The sequence below is a fragment of the Lactuca serriola genome, chromosome 8 (assembly GCF_051521515.1).
Source record: "Lactuca serriola cultivar US96UC23 chromosome 8, Lser_US96UC23_V15, whole genome shotgun sequence".
Lineage (NCBI taxonomy): Eukaryota > Viridiplantae > Streptophyta > Magnoliopsida > Asterales > Asteraceae > Lactuca > Lactuca serriola.
This window is the reverse complement of record NC_136415.1, coordinates 81,955,941-81,975,466: the sequence shown is the minus strand read 5'-3', so window position 1 is coordinate 81,975,466 and position 19,526 is coordinate 81,955,941.

Genomic DNA, 19,526 nt, shown 5'->3' with positions numbered 1-19,526 from the left:
TTGCGAAGTGGGATAATTATATAGTTTAATATGGTTATATATGGTTTAATGTATTGTGAATAATCCATACATAAAACTTGTATGCGATTAAATAACATGCATATTTTCTGATTTACAGATTTTTTATCATAATAAATAATGAATTTTTTTTACTATTAGTTTAAAATTTTAAATGTAATTTTTATGTATACATTAGTATCTAATGTAATTAGTTGATGATTGATTAGATATGAATTCTCATTTGTGGTCGTCTATTTATGTTGAACCTCATAAAAATACATATTTAACGACTTTTGTTAGGTAGTGTTTGTTTTTTGTTTGCAGATCTGCGTGACATCTTCTGTCTGCACAACGCAGACCATGCGCAAACATTAGCCTTCGCAGACTGTTTGTTTTTTTGAAGACTGCAGACCTAAAAATGTCCGCGCGCCTTCTTCTTGGCGCAGATGTGCATCAGAGTCTTCTAACATCTTCGGACATCTTCTAGCCTAAAAAAACATATATATCTTTTTTTTTTTAAGTTTTTTTAATTTATAATTTTTGTAACTTTATTAATGCTAAACAATTTGAAAAAAAAATTACAAAACTTAAAAAAAACGTTCGATGATACAAACATGATATTTTTGACAAATTTATAAATAAAAATTTATTACAATAATAGTCGTTGAAGTTGTTTATATAAATATGAAAAAAAATCATAATATATTTTTATATATTTTTGCCAAATTTTAAAACATTATTTAATAAAGTATTGTCAATTTCTCGAGAAAATATTTATGGTACGTTTTTAATGGATTTAATTGAAAAAACTGAAGTTTATTTTCATCCATTTATGTATAAAATTCTTTGATCACTAATTATAATGTTTAGTTATAACTTTGCAACTAAAGTTGTTGGTTTTTATCAAATATATACGTTACTTTATACCATTTTTATTTTTATTTTTTATACTATAATATATAAAAGTTAATCTAGATTCGTTAATTATTTATAACAAAGTCATAAAAATATTAAAAAATCACTTTGAAGTTTTAAAAAATCAATTTATTTAGATTTCAATTTATTTTAGTAGCCCACAGATGTTAAAACAAACAAACAATCTTCTTTTTTCAGACTGCAGATGTTTGGTCCATCTCTTCTACTGCAGAGGTCTACAGATGTGGTCCGCAGACTGTAGACATTTTGTCTCAGAAAAAACAAACAGCACCTTAGTTTTACTATTGATTAGAAAATGGTGCCGTATTTTAAGCAAATATAAAAAATCTCATTCTCAATCTATTTTAAGATAGTGGCATATTTTAAGTTAATATAAAAAATCATATTCTAGAACTAATGAAAAGAAAAAACGGAGCCAAATTTTTTAACCATAATAAAGTTGATTCTGATTAAAAAGTGCTCAATCGAAGATAATATCATTCAATAAACATCATAAGATATTACATTATATTCAAATTACAGACATCATTTTTGTAAGAGTCATTCAAAATATATGAGACTATAGTGCCTAATACAACAATGTAATAACCAAATGACCCTAACGTATTTTAAATGAAATATAATTATAATATACTATCTATGCAACTAAATTTATGCACAACATATGAGATTCGTCTACTATATGATATTATTCTAATATATTATATTATAGTATAAACATTATATTTGGAAAACCACTTTGAATTATATTGTAGTTTATAACAGTAAATTTGTGATGGGTTGTATTTGACACACATTTGTGTATTTATATCTATATTATTTATTTAAAACAAATCTTATATAAACATCCAAACTAAATATTCATCTTCAAGTTTTCTTTCTTCGCCACGTAAACAAACTTTTGTTATAAAGCCAAAAATGGAATAAAAGACACTTAATTGTATGATCATGATATATTGTATTTTGATTGAGGATTGTACAAAACATGCATGAGCATATATTATTAATTTATCTCTTGTTTTGGATAATTCGAATAAGATAGCTTCAAATCCAACGTATCAAACGGATTACCCATTTACTAAAGTCTAAAACCCAAAAACTCAAACATGTTCTAATACCATACAAATGCATGAGGTTTTAGCAAATTATTATCTCATATGAATTACCATTGATTATGTGTGATCAATTATTAAGAAGGTGAAAAGGTTTGGGGGTTTCAAATGCATGAGGTTTTAACAAATTGTTATGGGGGGTTTCAAATGCATGACAATCAAGGGAAAATGCAAGCTTTATAAGTATGTAAGATTGACAAGTGTCTTGATAGATGATATATAACATTAATGAGGAGTCCTAATTATATAACACTTGTCAATAGGAGATTAAACTTATTTTTTTTATTAGAATAAGGATATATATATATATATATATATATATATATATATAGGGAATGGTTATTTGGAAAACAAAAAATCCCTAAAAATCATAAAAATGCATAAAAAAAATACCAAGACATCACAAGACCTTTTTTTGAATTTTTTTTTCAAAAAATCGCAACATTTTTTACAATTTCGCTGAAAAAAAATCAATTTTTTTTTTGTAAAATTTTTTTTCAGCGATTTTGACCTAAAAGTTACGATTTTTTGATAAAAAAAATTCAAAAAAAGTTTTGTAATCTCTAAGTATTTTTTTATGCATTTTAATGATTTTTAGGGTCTTTTTTAGGGTTTTTTTGTTTTCCATAGAACCTAAACCTTTATATATATATATATATATATATATATATATATATATATATATATATATATATATATATATATATATAAACGAGATGTGTCTCGCGCAAAACAATGACGATAAATAGTTTTTTTGACCAATAATTTTTATGAAAAATAATTATTAAATTTTATTATTAGTTATTATGTAATTAAAAATTATCACTTTTAAATAAAATATTTATGTTTATTCCTTATTTTTATATTGTATGTTTATACTAGTGGTGTAAATTAATTAATATTGGTGTTTAGTTTAAAAAATATAAATTATATTATATATGAGTTTAATATTTTAAAATTTTCATTTTGTTCAAAATTGAATTTTTTTTAAATACTTTCCTTAATTCATGTCTTCAAACTTTTGACAAGTATTAATGAATTATTTACGCATAATTGATTTATACAAAAAGTTTTGTAACTTATACTTCTTAAAATTCAATATATGCATAATATGTTTTATTATATAGTATAAGAAAAGGGTGAGATCTATTGAGAAATCATAGTTTCCCGAAAACCTGATAATTAAAAGTGGAGCGTTAGATCAAAATTAACTCATTAAAGGCATGATCGTCATCTTACCAATCTTATTTGGTTATTGGAAATACTAATACAAAGTTCTAAAAATTGACATAATAAATTAAATTTTAGATTTTTTTTAAAAAAATAATTTTCAGTTTTCTTTTTAAATGGAGATTTTTATATATATTTTTTTCAAAAAACATGAATTTAAAAAAAATTGAAAAAAATATTTTTGTTAAAAAAGCTACATTTTTTTTAAATAATTGCATTTTTTTTCCTAAAAAAACTACGAACTTTTCAAAAAAAAAAAGTTGCAATTTTTTTAAAAAAAAACTACAACTTTTAAAAAAAAAAAACTACCATTATGCCAATTTTAAAATGCAATTTTTAAAAAAAGTACAGTTTTTTTCGAAAAAAACGCAGTTTTTTTAAAAATGCATTTTATTTTTAAAATTGCAGTTTTTTTAAAAGAATAATTTTTTTACATTTTTTTTAAATTCATGTTCTCTAAAAAAATTAAAAAAATCTCCACTTATGAAAAAAATGATTTTTTTTTAAATCTGAAATTTGATTTATTATGTCAATTTTTAGAACTTTTTATTAATATTTCCAATAACAATTTTTTTTTTTTTAAAATTAAATGAGATTGGTAAGACGACGATCATGTCCTTAATGATTTAATTTTGATCTAACGCTCCACATTTAATTCTCAGGTTTTCGGGAAACTTTATGTTCTCAATGGATCTCATCTATATATATATATATATATATATATATATATATATATATATATATATATATATATATATATATATATATATATATAGACACACACCTATGCTTAGGTTATTGTGTTGTAGGAATGATTGTGGACCAATCATTTTAGTTATTTTAAGAAAGTCATTTATCCATATTATTAAATCAAAAAAATATTACCATTAGTTAAAAAAAGGGTAAAATTGTATATTTCAATTATTTTCAAATTAGGAAACCAAATTCAGAAAGGGAAATTTCGGATTTTAAGGGATTTTTTATTGTCTTAATTTTGAATTATGAAGTTTTTAATTAATTCAACTATAATTCGGGTTAGAATGTTATTTTGTTAACTTTGAAGAAGAACAAAATTCTTGAACCTGAAGTTGAATAATAAATTCTCTTAACTTTGAAAATATGATTTTTCTAGATAATAATTCTATTAAATTGAATATTATAAAAGACCGTGTTAATGATTATCTTGAAAAAAACATTATATTCTAACATAATACTATAAAAATATATTATCAAAATTGAATACAAATTTTACTTGAAACGAATTTTAATATTTCAGAATCATTAATTACATTTATTATTGAATAATTAAACTATGGACATAAATTACATTCGTTATGAGAGAATACAAATTAACAATTACATTTATTTCTTAAAGAATAAAATTAAGAATGATTAAAAATCAAATAAAACATTGAAATCTAAGTAAAACACTAACACATTCTGAGAGAATATAATGTTAATCCATTCGGAATAAATATTATTGCTACTTCTTACCAAATTGCAAGAGTACATTCTCATTCTCCATGTTTGATAAACTTCTACTATACTACATTCTCATTCTTCATGTTTTCTTTCTTTTCCACATCAATGACAACTTCTTCAAAACCTAAAAAGAAAAAACCCCATCAAAATCTAACAAAAACAGTAATCCAACCTGAAAGAGTATTATTGCTTAAAGTCGCTTGATATATTCTAGCCGAATACATTCCGCTAGAATATACCATCATTCTCCATTGGTTTTCATTACATGCCAATCATACATAATTCAAATACCGAGATGAATCATATACTACTTTCAATCGAATAACTTCGTTTAAAAAAACATTGAGGCATTTCATCAAATGGTTCACATACATTAAAAAAAATTACAAAACCACAAGCTATGATAGGATAAAACCACAAGTTATGATTTCACCGGAAAAAATTACTCATGAAATAATACCTATTATCATACTAACTATAATTTTGTAAACTAATTTAGTGGCTAAATTGTATGCTAGTATTATCCAAGGGACTAAACTTTACAAATCATATATGCTTCGTTCTAAATTTCATGCTATCAAAAATAAATGAAATGGAAACCATGGGACTCAAATCAAGTTTACCGAATAAATATGAAAATTAAGCAATTGATGATTAAAGAAATTACAAAAAAAAAAGAAGAAGAACTAATGTATATACACAAAAAGAATGGCAGTAGCCATATATATATATATATATATATATATATATATATATATATATATATATATATATATATATATATATATATATATATATATATATATATATAAAGAGAGAGAGAGAGAGAGAGAGATGTATGTTCAAATGTTTTTCACATCTATTATGTGCTACAATGCACCAATAGGAATTTAGTATTAATTATATGTATATTAAATGTTATCCATACTTATAACTCATTTTTATGGAAACGAATTAAATTCATCATTAATGTTAACAATAATATTCTTTCAGAATGAATTCATATCTATAAAAATGAGAGTGTATTCCAGCAGAATGAGAGTGTATTCTAGTAGAATACACTATTGTTCTTCATATTCCATGCAAATTTATTGTATTTTAAGTGAGTGAGTCCGGAAACAAAATACGAACTCATATATAAAAACCTAGATGCGAATTCATTCTGAAAGAATGTTATTGCTGACATTAATGACGGATTTAATTAGTTTCCATAAAAAGAGAATTATAATTATTGATATCATTTAATATACATATAATTATGGAAATCATTTAATATCTATATTTATTTAATTAAATAATTATCTAATTTACTCAATTTCTATTGGTGCAATCTAGCACACAATAAATATAAGAAACAAAATAACCTAACCCTATATATATATATATATATATATATATATATATATATATATATATATATATATATATGGCTACAAAATGTAAGAAAAAAATAATCTAGTCATATATATAAAAGTACAGAAAACAAAGAAATTTGTTACCTTTAGGTTGCGTCGCCAGTGACTACAAAAATTCAATTGCATAATGATAACTCTCAATTAAGTCACGACTAGGAAAGTCTCCCCCCCCCCTCCCCGCGTTGCGGGGATTAGAAGGTATTCTATTGTAAAAATGTTATTGATTAAATACTTAAAACTGTAGCAATTTTGTCATATGACACCATAAAATGCAACAAAAAATGAGATGAGTTTACTTTTTACAACACAATACAAGACATACGATATACATGAAAAATGTTTCAAAAACAACTCTCTTACTTCGGTGTAATATTTGCATCCATCTGGTCCTTTGTTAAAAATAGCAATTTGAAGTTCTTATGGTATAATTTACAAACAACATTTTCATTATATGGATCTTCTCAATTTGTCAAAAAAAACAATCTCCTCTTCACTTATCTAATTATCAACAATACTGTCATTTGCTCAATACCAATAGTAAAAAGGGTAAAAAGCATCTAAGAAAAAGAGAATGAATTTATTTTTTTAGTTTTTACCTTCATGATATCTATAATATCCCAAATGCTTAAGATTCCTTCTCTTGCACTCTCTGCAGATATTGAACAAAAAAATATGAAAGCAATGGTATATTAGAATGGTTGTAAGTCATACTAAAATTTTTCATTTCGTTGCATTATGGAACTACAAAAAACTTAAAAAAAAATAAATAAATAAAAGAAAAAGGAAGAACTACCTTGAAATAGAATGTTTTTCATAGTATAATGCCATCGGAAACTCAGTAGGATTTGCCCTATTAAAGTGAACGTGTTGTTCCTGTCATTTGATATAACCAATGAGGAGAAAGCAGCTTGTTGTCTGTTGACATTTTTAGCATTGATCAGATTACTATTATGGATCCAACATCAAGAATATAATAAGGGATCTAATTGTAACCTGCATGTAGAAATTGAATGTCATGAACTCTATAACATGCTTCAGACCATGATATGAACCACCAACACCAAACCTTATGAAACCAGCCTAAAAATATGTGGGAAACTATGTTTTAAGTACATAAAATAACATATTGATCAGAATGAAAGGACCCATACTTTTCTAATAATCCTTACCTGTCATTTGTCAAGTGTATATAGTCAATTGGCCGAATATTTTTTAGAAATATTTATCTGGACAACACTTGAATATAAAAAGAGAAGTTAAGCCTAGTTATGTAGATACCTTGATAATTATTTGCAAAAATCCAAAGAAAAATGTGCAAACTGAAAGTAGATTAGTATTTAGTGCAATTACCACTTAAATTTGAAAAAATACAAAAAAAATAGCAATGTACTTTGGTTTTTGAAAAAAAAAATGAAAGCAGATTGCATAAAACAAAAAAAGGTGTAAATTGAAAGTACATTGCTATTTAGTGCATTTACCACTTAAATATGGAAAATGAACCAAACGGCGATGTACTTTTTTTTTGGTAAAGAAATCAAAATAAATTGCAAAAAAAAAACCCTGCTCAACAATGGTGTTGTTTGTTAATGGGATTTGTTCCTTGTGAAGCTCATTATATCCTCTCTTGTAGATCAACTCCTACAGTGTCTTCAAGTTACTTTGGTAATCATATGTGGAGTTTGACACCTACAATAAGAGAAATAGTAAGTAAATAAGCTCTAAAAAAATCATAGAATCCAGATGGCAGAAAAGTAAAAACACATAATATTTGGCATGTGTTTCTATTTTATAAGCTCCAATGCAAAATGCAATACAGGAGGTATTTACATGGACACAAATTTTTTTAACAAAAGTAGGATATGATATTAAATAGATTCAATCAATCAGATTTAATAAAGTTCCAATAAAAACAATATAAATGGTCATATTAATGTTTACCTCTTTCTTGTAAATTTCTAGGGTGGAAACAACTTCAATTTGACCATATCTTCTTTTTTTGTGCACCAGATGTTGCTTCCATTGAAATTTCTCTACCGACTTTCACCTAATTGCTAGGACCTATGTAAACACATACACACATTAATTCTATATTGGAAGGTGAACAGTCAATTGTCTAATGGTGGCAGTGAGTAGTGAAAGCATACAAAAGATATGGATAATATTCAAAAGTGAGAGTTTAATGTAGATAATATTAAAAAAGGAGGGTTGATTCGATGCGTTATTTTTATATTTCGTTCACTTCTTGATAGGTTTTGATAAGTTTCTTCTTGAATAGGATGGACAGACGCAAAGATCGTAGGTTGTCGTGGTCGGTAGTGACCATCTAAAAAGGATATTTCACATGTTATAACAACAATAACTTAAATTGATGAATAAAGAAAAATGATGTTATTTTATAAGAATAAATTTCAATTACATTAAGTTAAAGAAAATGCATATAAACATATTTTATGTAGTTTAAAATATATACTATAATTATTTCAAATTGTCCAAAAAAAATATATCATTTAAAATAGTTGTTTTTCAAAAAAAGTAAAAAATTAAATATAATGAAATCTTAAAATAGAGTTATGATAAAAAAAAATTTTTAGTTATTTTTGAAAAAGAAAATGAATTTAATTGAAATTTTGGCATTTTTTAAAAATCATTATTGTTACTGAGCATTATATAAATTAAAGTAAAGTACCTTAGATTAGATATTTTCCAATAGAAATAATTAACTATATATATCATGGTTTTTGCTCAAAGCAAATTATTTTACTCTTTTTTTGCAAGGATATTTTCCTCCAGCTTAGAATAAAACTGCCAGAAATATAAAAATATAAATGAAATAAGTTTATTGAAGAAAAATAAAGACCAAAACTAATCAACCATTGACCTCTTTATGGTATTCGGTTCTTTCGTTACACCTAAAACCAAAATTATAAGCTGGTAGTGTGTCAACTCTTTCTGTTCTTTCATTACACCACCAATGTATTCCACTATGTTCAAGACCTGTTTTGCCCTCCTTAAACCCATCCAAAACATAAAACAAAGCCATGGTCATGAAGTTCATGTCAATACCTGTTCAGGGACTACTTGTACAAATCCATACATTTTTCTAAAAGTTATTATGATTTTTACAAAACTGCAGGTCATTTCGGACCAGTCTGAAAAAACAACCACTTTCACCATAGTTAGGATGAATATCAGGTCGAGAAAAAAATCAAGGACAAAATAGACTCAATTTCTAAGCTTTGAGAGTTTACAGATCGTAATTTCGACTCCTGATGAATTTTCTAGATTTTTTCTAAGACATGGGCAGATTGGTCAAATCCACAACATTTTACAACTTTGGTTATTATGGGTTAAATGGCCTCTTAACCCATTAATTCACACCGAAAAGTGACTTATAACCTGGAAAATGAGTCCTTAACAGTAGATATATAGTCTTGTGTCAAAATGACAATCACCACTTCAAATCTAACTCAAAGTACAATGCTTTTATGTGCAAAACGAAAGTATAATACTATTAAGATAGTTATGGACTTAGGTTTTTTGGCTTGCATCATTCTAACACCCAAATCATATTAAAATCCATGAGAAATGCTAGAACTAACACCATCCACTGCCATCATTGGTTGTATGAATATGTTCTTGCCACATTGTGGGAGTAGATGTGTTCCATCCAAATATTGTGACTCCAAGATGGGAAGCAATTGCTTGCACAGTTACAGATTTTCCAACCGAAAGGGGAGATAATTGTAACGCATGCAGATTCGGGCTAGTCAATTTAAAGACAATAAATGTCAAAAATAACTTTTTTTGATATAATATTATTTAGAATGAAAAATCTTGACCAAGTTATACTATATGTCACAAGGGTTTCGTACATATAAAGAACTCTGAAATCCGAGTTATAACGAAGAAGTTATGACCTGTCGAAGTTTTACGGTAAAACCGGCACGACACCGGGAATCGTAAAAAGTGAATTGACGATAAAATACTTTCTAGCCTTAGTGATATAAAAAAAGTCGTAGTATATGTTAAACCGAGAGTGTGCATAAAAAGAACGTCCAAATCTGACTTCGTTTGAGGAAGTTATGATTTTTCTAAGATTTAGCACAACAGTGCACAACCCGAAATTCGAATTTTAGATCGGTCGATTTTTAGCCAAAATAATTTAAACGAGAAATTAATATATCATTAATAGGAGTTAAACGATAAAAAGACAGTCGAAAACGGAGCTCGTATGCGAAAGATATGGATGAAACTCAGTACTTACTCTTCAAGCACGACGAATTCAATACAATTTTGTAAATCTGAGATAAAATGAGAATTAGTCGACGTGGTCTAAATGAAAGTTGTAGTACTCATAAATACCAATGCGTGGGTATAAATAACGTCAATAATAGAGCTTGTATGTTAAAGATATGGACGAAACTTGGTCCCTACTCTTCGAGCGCAATAAATTCGATACAATTTTGTAAATCTGAGATATAATGAGAATTAGCCGACAATGTCTAAATGAAAGTTGTAGTACTCGTAAATACCAACGTGTGGATATAAAGAACGTAGAAATTGGATCTTGTACGCAGAAGATACGAACGAAACTTAGGGCCTACTCTACGATAAAACCCCTATAAATAAAGGGTGAATCCTTCATATTTTCTTCACACCATAAGCCTTTCTTTCTCTCTCTAACTTCTCTCTAGACTCCCAAAACCCCTATAAATTCCTAGTAACCTCAAGTTGCTAGAGGAAAGACCCGGAGTGCCCGAAGGCTCCGAGAAAAAGAGCTTTTCGGCTCAGAAGCTCTGCTCCAGTGGAACCCGGTTTTTAGCAAAACCCGATGTAAGTGAGATACGCCTACCCAACTTTAAATATAGCTTATATTTAAATATAATATCATTATTATGAACCTATAAATAAGATTTATCAATGATTCAAAGTCATTATACCGATTGATCTACTTACGGGGATGATGTCTAGGTTGTGATTTAGTGAGGTGTTTAAAGTGGGATTTCCAAACAGTATACTTTGTTCACCAAATGGAACCTACCTCTGATATGATCCTACGTGGTTGTTCCTTACTTGATAGATCATGAAGTAGACTCTCAGTTAATGACGAATCTAGACCAATAATTAGTCGCAATAAATCTTAGACTAAAATCTAGTGGTAATAATACTAGGTTTCGTTGAAGGAAATCATATTGTTAAGAAGCGAAGCGCTGCTCGAATATCGAGTCATCACTTTAACAAGTTAGTGCATAGCTACTTTCATCTTACACATAGATATGAAGTATTTTATATAAATTACGTGCTATGTGTGCATATTATCTGTATACTTGTTATCTATGTTGGATGAACGATTTTATACATGTTTTACATGATTTAAACTGCTTATGTATTTTATATGTACAAAATATGTTGGGCAGAACATGGGTAGATGAATGATGAGGGATGAAAGTTGATATTGAGGAACATTGGCAATATGGACATAGTGCCCTATAGGTGAACATTGGCAACAATGGACCTAGTACCCTATAGATGAGCATTGGCAGTTGCGCCACAATCTGTAGATGTTTTTGATCTACTCTAAACATCCTAGCATCTGCGCTCTAAGGATTGTATCAGCAGCTGCGCCTAATAGAGGACATCATAACCCTGACAACCGCGTCCAAAGGACAATATCGACAACTGCGCCTAATATAGAATGTTATAAATATGGCAGTTGCGCCTAAATGATGATATTGGTAGATGTGCTTAATAGATAATATTGACAGCTGTTTCATTGGCAAGTACTTGTAATTGTAGCTGCACCTGAGCCAATCACGATGGCCGGAGTGCAAGAAATGATCTGGATGATGTTGGATCGTCAAATGGACAAGACAAGGCGTTTACTTCAGCAAAATCAGAATGAACCTACAATGTTTGTTGAATAACCTGAACTGAATGAAGGTCGGTCAGAAGAAGGTAACGACAGTAGAACCGTTGGTACATATGAACCGTCAGTGGTTAGGAGAAATAACCAAGACGAAGGAATTGAAAGAAACGGATGCAAGTATAAAGATTTTCTAACTTGCAAGCCATCAAATTTCACTAGGAAGGAAGATCCGATTGGAGTTATGGATTGGATCTCAAAGATGGAATTAGCCTTCATGTCATGTGGTTGCAAAGGCAAGCTACAAACCACATTTGCAGTGCGTCAGTTCAGAGGAGGCATTGTTCGCTGGTGGAACTCCCTGGGGAAGACTCTAAGCCCCAATGACTCCCTGCAACTGACTTGGACATAGTTTTTGTTGCATTTCAAGCACAAGTATTGCTCGGCCCAAAATCTGCTCGAGCTAGAAAACCAATTCCTGACTTTGAATAAAGGAAGCATGTCCATTGATGAATACACCAATAACTTCACGGACAAAATGGAGTTTGCTTTGCGCCTTGTCCCAGACGATCTGATAAAAATCGACAAATATGCAAAGGGACTTCCCTGGGAGTATGCGGTGCCAGTACGACAGACACCTACTCTAGAGGCAGCTATCTGGGCTGCCAATTCTGTTGAAGACATGATCAAGGGAAGAACCGCCAGCAAGGTCGAAGCCAGCAAGGTTGAAGGAAGCGAAGCATAATGGTGCGAGAAGTGCAAAAAGAAACACTCTGGAAAATGTGGTGATAAAGTGACTTGTTTAAAGTGTGAGAAGCATGGACATTACGCCAACGAGTGTACATTCAACAAAAGGGTATGTTACGAATGTAATGAGGAAGGGCACTTCAAGCAAGACTGCTGTAACACCCTGTTCTGAAAGTATTTGTTTATGGATTTCAGAGGCCAAGGCTAGGGGCATTTTGGTCTTTTATGGGGTTTTGAGTTTTTATTTGAGAATTTTTGGGTCGAGGTGTGTCGCTAGAAGCAAAGGGCTTCTCTCCACCTTTTTATGGATATAAAGTTCGTCGGAAATGGACTTAGAACGAAGGAGTTATAGCATTTTGAAGTTATTGACATTAATGGTCCCTTAATGGAAAATTTGGCAAGGCAGTCCCATGCATGCATGAAGTGCACGAATGTGTTTAGCTAGGTATGCCTAGCGTACAAAGGGAAATGGTCGCGGGTGCCTTAGGCGTACGCCCAACGTACAGGAAGTACGCCAAGTGCCCAGAAACCGTAATTTTAGGGTGAGCTACTATATAAAGAACATAATGGCTCAAAACCTAGCCTCCTTATCAGCCTCTGCAACCTTAGAGAAACCCTAGAATGCCTCATCCCTTCATTCTTGTGAGATCTTGACCTTGGGAAGCTCGTCTTGGTGGTTTTAAGCTTGGAAGAGGAAAGAAGAAGTTGTTAAAGAAGGATTTGGGAAGTTGGAGCTTATAGATATGGGGTAGCATCATCATTTGGAACTCTTTGGAGGTATAAATTTCATAACCTTACTTAAGAATGCTTAGATCTAGTGTAGTGTGGTTTTGGGGTTATTTTGGTCCCTAGAATGGACCTTTTTGGTGCAACTTCATTTTTGAGCTTGGGGTTGCCACCCTCAGAGCTAAAAGTGTCCATAAGTAGTAAAGTTTCAATCTTTATGGTCCTAATGAGTTCATGCATGATATTTAGCCCTTTGTTATGGAAGTATGTTGTCACCTTTTGAGTTTGGGCTTATTTGGTGGGTTGCAAGTCACCAAGTTAGTGACTTTATGGATTAAGACGTGGAAAAGGACTTGGATTTGAATTGGTAGCCTATGGAGTGGAGTATTAAGCACTTAATAGGAAAGTGTCTTAACAGGGGCAGTACGCCCAACGTACATTCAGGTACGCCCAATGTACACACCATTTGGCTAGTATGCTTAGCGTACATAAGAGTACCCCCTGCGTACTCTGGCAGTTTGGGCTTCGGGTTATTGGGCCTCGATTTGGGCCATGCTTTGGACTTTAGGCCTTAGTGGGCCAGCAATAGTTAGATGATGTGGGACAAGTATATGTTTGGGCTTAGGGTAAGGCCCATTAGAAAGAGTGGGTCCGATTTAGAAAATTGGGTCGTTAATAGGTCACAAGTAGGCTTGGGAAGATTACTTAGTATTAGGCCTTAGATATGGACCAGGTTGGACTAGGGGGTAGAATGGTTATTTTACCCTAAGAAGGTTTATTGTATTGGACTAAGTGATATTTGGTGTTGGTAGCACGAGGAGCTGAAGGAGCAGCAGTTCGGGAATTGGCAGATAGCAGTTTGAGGGATATCAACAAGGTTTCAGCAGTGCAAGGTGAGTCTCCTCACTGTGTGAATGGGTCTACGACCATAATGTCGGCCCATGTAGTTTATGAGTAGGAAGATCCGGTGGTTATCCCTAGGCACTGTATGCTAGTATGTGATTCCGGATCAAGGTCCGATGTTGGGCGAGTGCCCGAGGAATGCTTGCATGATAGTTTATACTTGTTGCCTGTGTGATACTCGTATGTGCCTGGTAGGAAAGTGAGTGTGGGCGAGGTCCCGTATCTCACCACTAGCCGAGTATGGATGGGGTTCCGTATCTCATTAGTGGCAGAGCAAGGGCGAGGACCGCGATTGGAGATGGGTGAGTGTGGGCGAGGGCCCGTACCTCACTATCAGCAGGATCATGGACGGGGTTCCATGACTCACCAGTAACAGGACAGGAGCAGGGCCCAAGATAGGCGAGGCCTTAGTACAGGAATACAGTAGAGTGTGTTTAGCTTACGTGTTATGTGTTATGTTATATGTTTATTGGGCGAGGACCAAGAAAAGCGGGGCCTAAGAGAAACAGATCTGTATACTGAGCGTGGCTCGATGCCAGGCGGGGCCTGATGCCGGGCAGGGCCCGATTCCGAAGCTAGTCTGATGCCGGGCACGTCCCGATGTAGCGACCGGGGGCCCAGTATGTGGTAGATTGGGGAACTCACTAAGCTTCGTGCTTACGGTTTTCACTTTTGGTTTCAGGTACTTCCGGTAGCGGAGATAAGAGCTCGGGGTGATCGCATGGCACACACACCAAAGGAGTTTTAGCCTGGGATGTTTACTCCGATAAAATAAAATAATGTTTAGATATGATACTCTGATGTGATATGTTTTGAATGAATGGTTGACACTTATGGTTTTATTATTAAACTAAAAACGAAATTTTTTGGTCATGATTTTTGGGTTGTTACTGTTGGGTTTTGAGCATTCTAACACTCCTAAGTATACATGTAACCCTAAATACCTTGGATCTATGTTTTCTCTATGATAAATGCAAATATGAATATTCCAAGGTATTACCCTAACTAGCATACAATCTTTTGATACTTGAATAATAAACTAGATAGAAATACATACCGTGTTGATGTAGCTCAACTCCATGAAGCTCGAGAGCCTAGTGCCCCAAGTGTGACCCCTTAAATGGTTCACACAACATCAAATGCACTTGGAATAACTTAGACAGAAATGATACACTTCATGAAATCGGCTAGCCCTCACCATTCCTTCATAGTCTCTCATGGTCTCCCATTTTGACAAGAATAAGATGCTTATATAGTGTGTCACAATTAGGGTTACACCATGTAAACCCTAATTATCATGGCCTTTCATTTCCATGATTCTTGGGTACAAAAACACCATGGAGAATCCATGGAGCATCCTATGGGTTTTAGTCCAACTTGATAATCCATGGAGCATTAGCCCACTATACAAGTATGGATGATTTACACAATCAACCCATATATTTAATTAGTCTCCTTTTGATCACATAATTAATTCCAAATTAATTCTTGATCAATACTAATTAAATAATCTTATTAATATATTAGAACTTATAATATATTACCAAACCTTAAGTGTTATTTCTCTGATTGTAGTCTATCTAAATGCATGATGCCATGCAACCTAAATGGACCATGCCGACTCGAGTCAAGTATATACCAATTATAGTTATGGACTTAGACACTAATCCAACAGTTACAACTGCCCAAAGAGAGAAGGGGCTACAAAGCCAAATGTGCCACCAAAGCCGAAGACAAGAGCATTCCATATGATCCTTGACGAAACAGATGAAAAAGCAAGGAATCAGGAGTGAGAACTGATATTTGAATATCAAGTTATGATGTAGTGTGACATCCCCAAAATCTCGGCTAGAAAAGACCGATTTCATTTATGCTTTTTAAACATTTTCAGAGTAAATCCTTTTAGTTTTAAAAGAGATGCGGAATTTGTTCCCAAAAACAAGACATGATAAAATAGATATTTATCAAAACATTTCATAAAGAAATATGATTTCATTTCATAATCAAAAGTCGGGATGTCATGTTCCGATACAGATCATAAAGCATAAACGATAACATTACAAGTAGTTCAATAAATACATACATATACAGACTTGTAAACAAAAACAACTTGATGATTCGCCCATCTTAAGCTCTTGCGCCACTTCCTGTAATACAAATAAACTGAGTGGGTCAGGCTTGGGAGCCTGGTGAGCATATAGGGTTTTCAACCCACAATAATTATATTTAATTTCAACAATCCACATTAAACCCGATTACCCATTCCCGTTATCCTCACTTTACATCCCTAAAATAACTTCTATTATAAGGAACCTAATTCAGGATTTTCATCGAGACGGACATTACTGCAGAGGGGCTTCCTCAACAATAAGTATCCTAAAGGCAACAATGTGGGGGATAGAGTACACCGGTGAACACGTCGTTCACAACACCTACAGGTAATGAGCCTGCTAGTGTTCCACAGGACAGTTTAGAATAGTCCGTGGTCGTCATCCATACTCTGTTGAATGACTAGAATAACACCAATAACACGGAGGCCTCTCATCTGTTTATTTCACACCAATTATCTACCCACGTTCTACCCAACATATTAGTAGATAAAAATATACATTTTTATACATTGTTTAAAAACATGTATAGCATGCTTTAAATCAACACATATTCCACATAACAGATGAGGCATACACACATAACACGTATTTCATAGAGAATATATAAGATCTATGAGATAGAAGAGAGTGAATATATATTCACATATATAACAACAAATTATATACACATAACACGTATTTTATATAGGATACTTCATAATATTGCGTTGGAATGAAAATAACTACACACTCACTTGATCAGAAGATGATCAGGCAGCACTACGGCTTGCAGAAGTAGTGTCTCTCCGTAGATCTGGAAGATCTTCACAAAAACCGGGCTCCTCACGGGCAGGGCTTTGGCTCGGAAATCTCACTTCTCGGGATCCTCGGGACTTCGGAACTTGCTTCGGGGCTCGGCAATATTACCAGGGCTTCATGGTACAAATGGCACGCAAAACGAGGCAAAAACTAGAGAGAAGAAAGAGTTTGAACAAGAGAAAATGGCTGATTTCGAGTTCTATTTATAGGCTGAGGGTCTGGGATTACGCGGGGCGTAATCTCAAATTACGCGGGGCGTACTCAGCACGCTGGGCGTACTCGAGTTACGTGGGGCGTACTTTGACGTCACTGCATGCGTCGACTGGTGGCACTCGAGTATTGGTCAGACAAGTTGCATCCGACTGAGTACGCTGGGCGTAATTGACTCGTCGAACTTCTAAATTGCGTAACTTTCGCATACGAGCTCCGTTTTCGAAGTTCTTTATATCCACGCGAAGGTCAGACCATACTCTACAACTTTCATTTAGACTCCGTCGGCTAATTTTGACTTTTATTTTTATTATTTATTTTTAGAAGGCCGGGACAGAAAAAACTTCGTTATAAATTCATAACTTCTTCGTCTGACGTCCGTTCTCGCCTAACTTTTCATCGTTTCGCTACTAACGACGAGATCTTCGATTCTCGTTTAGATTGTTTCGGCTAAAAACCGCTCGATCTCAAATCGAGTATTCGGGCTGCATACTGCCACGTCGAAACTTCAGAAAATCATAACTTCCTCATACGAAGTCAGATTTGGGCGTTCTATATATATTCGGAAACCTCGTTTCAACTACTACAACATTATCCAAAGATATCGATTTTATTTTACACTTAAATTTTGATGCTCATTTTATTCTTAATTCATTAAATTATAAAAATTAAGAAAATACACACATAAATCACATAATTCAAATAATTCACAAATAATACATTTTATTATTTCAAATTGGGGTTACAAAGGTTAACCTAGACTATTACATTGCTAAAAATGGCAAGCCCAGAAACACGGGCGTTACAATTCTCTCCACCTTAGAATGATTCCGTCCCCGGAATCACACACCAGCAAACAAATGCGGATAGCGACTCATCATGTCACTCTCCGTCTCCTAGGTGAGATTCGGCCCATTCGCGTGTTTCCATCGGATAAGCACTAACTCAACCATCTTACGTTGCAACTTCATAGTCTTTTGGTCAACGATTGCCTCTGGTTCCTCAATCAACCTCTTGTTCTCATCGATCCTCAACTCCGAAAGTGGAATTATGTCGGGAACTTCTCCCGTGAACTTCCTCAAATAACACACATGGAAAGTGTTATGAATTCCATTCAGTTCTTCTGGTAGTTCGAGCTTGTAAGCTTGGTTCCCAATCCTCTGAAGAACTTTAAACGGTCCAATAAACCTTGGACTTAACTTTCCCCTTTTACCAAATCTTATAAGTCCCTTCCACGGCGAGACTTTAAGCAAAACCGAATCTCCAACTTCAAAAGTCATCGGTCTTCGCTTTTTGTCAGCGTAGCTCTTTTGACGATATTGAGCGGCTAACATTCTTTCCCTAATTATTTTCAACTTTTCAGCAGTTTGATGGACTATCTCCGGCCCCATAAACTGCTTTTCCCCAGCCTCAAGCCAACAAGACGGCGTACGACACTTCTGTCCACATAATGCTTGATAAGGTGCCATCCTTATGCTCGAGTGAAAACTATTATTATAGGAAAATTCTACCAAAGGTAAATGTTCATCCCAATTACCTAGGAATTCCAAGGTACACGCTCTCAGCATATCTTCAAGTGTTTGTATCGTCCGTTCGCTCTGACCATCAGTCTGCGGATGGTAAGCTGTACTTAAACACAACTTGGTACCCAATTCCTCTTGTAGACTTTTCCAAAATCGTGAGGTGAAACGGCTATCACGATCTGACACAATTGTTAACGGAACACCGTGAAGCCTCACAATTTCCTTCACGCAAGAATTCGCAAGCTTTTCCATAGACCATTTCTCGTTGGCTGCTATGAAATGCGCACTCTTAGTGAATCGATCAACGACCACCCAAATCATGTCGTGACTACTTTTTGTTCTGGGCAGTTTAGTAACAAAATCCATAGCAATGTCTTCCCACTTACCCATAGGCACAGGTAGTGGTTCTAAACTCCCGTATGGTTTCTGATGTTGTGTCTTTACTCTCGCACAAGTCACACACTCAGCCA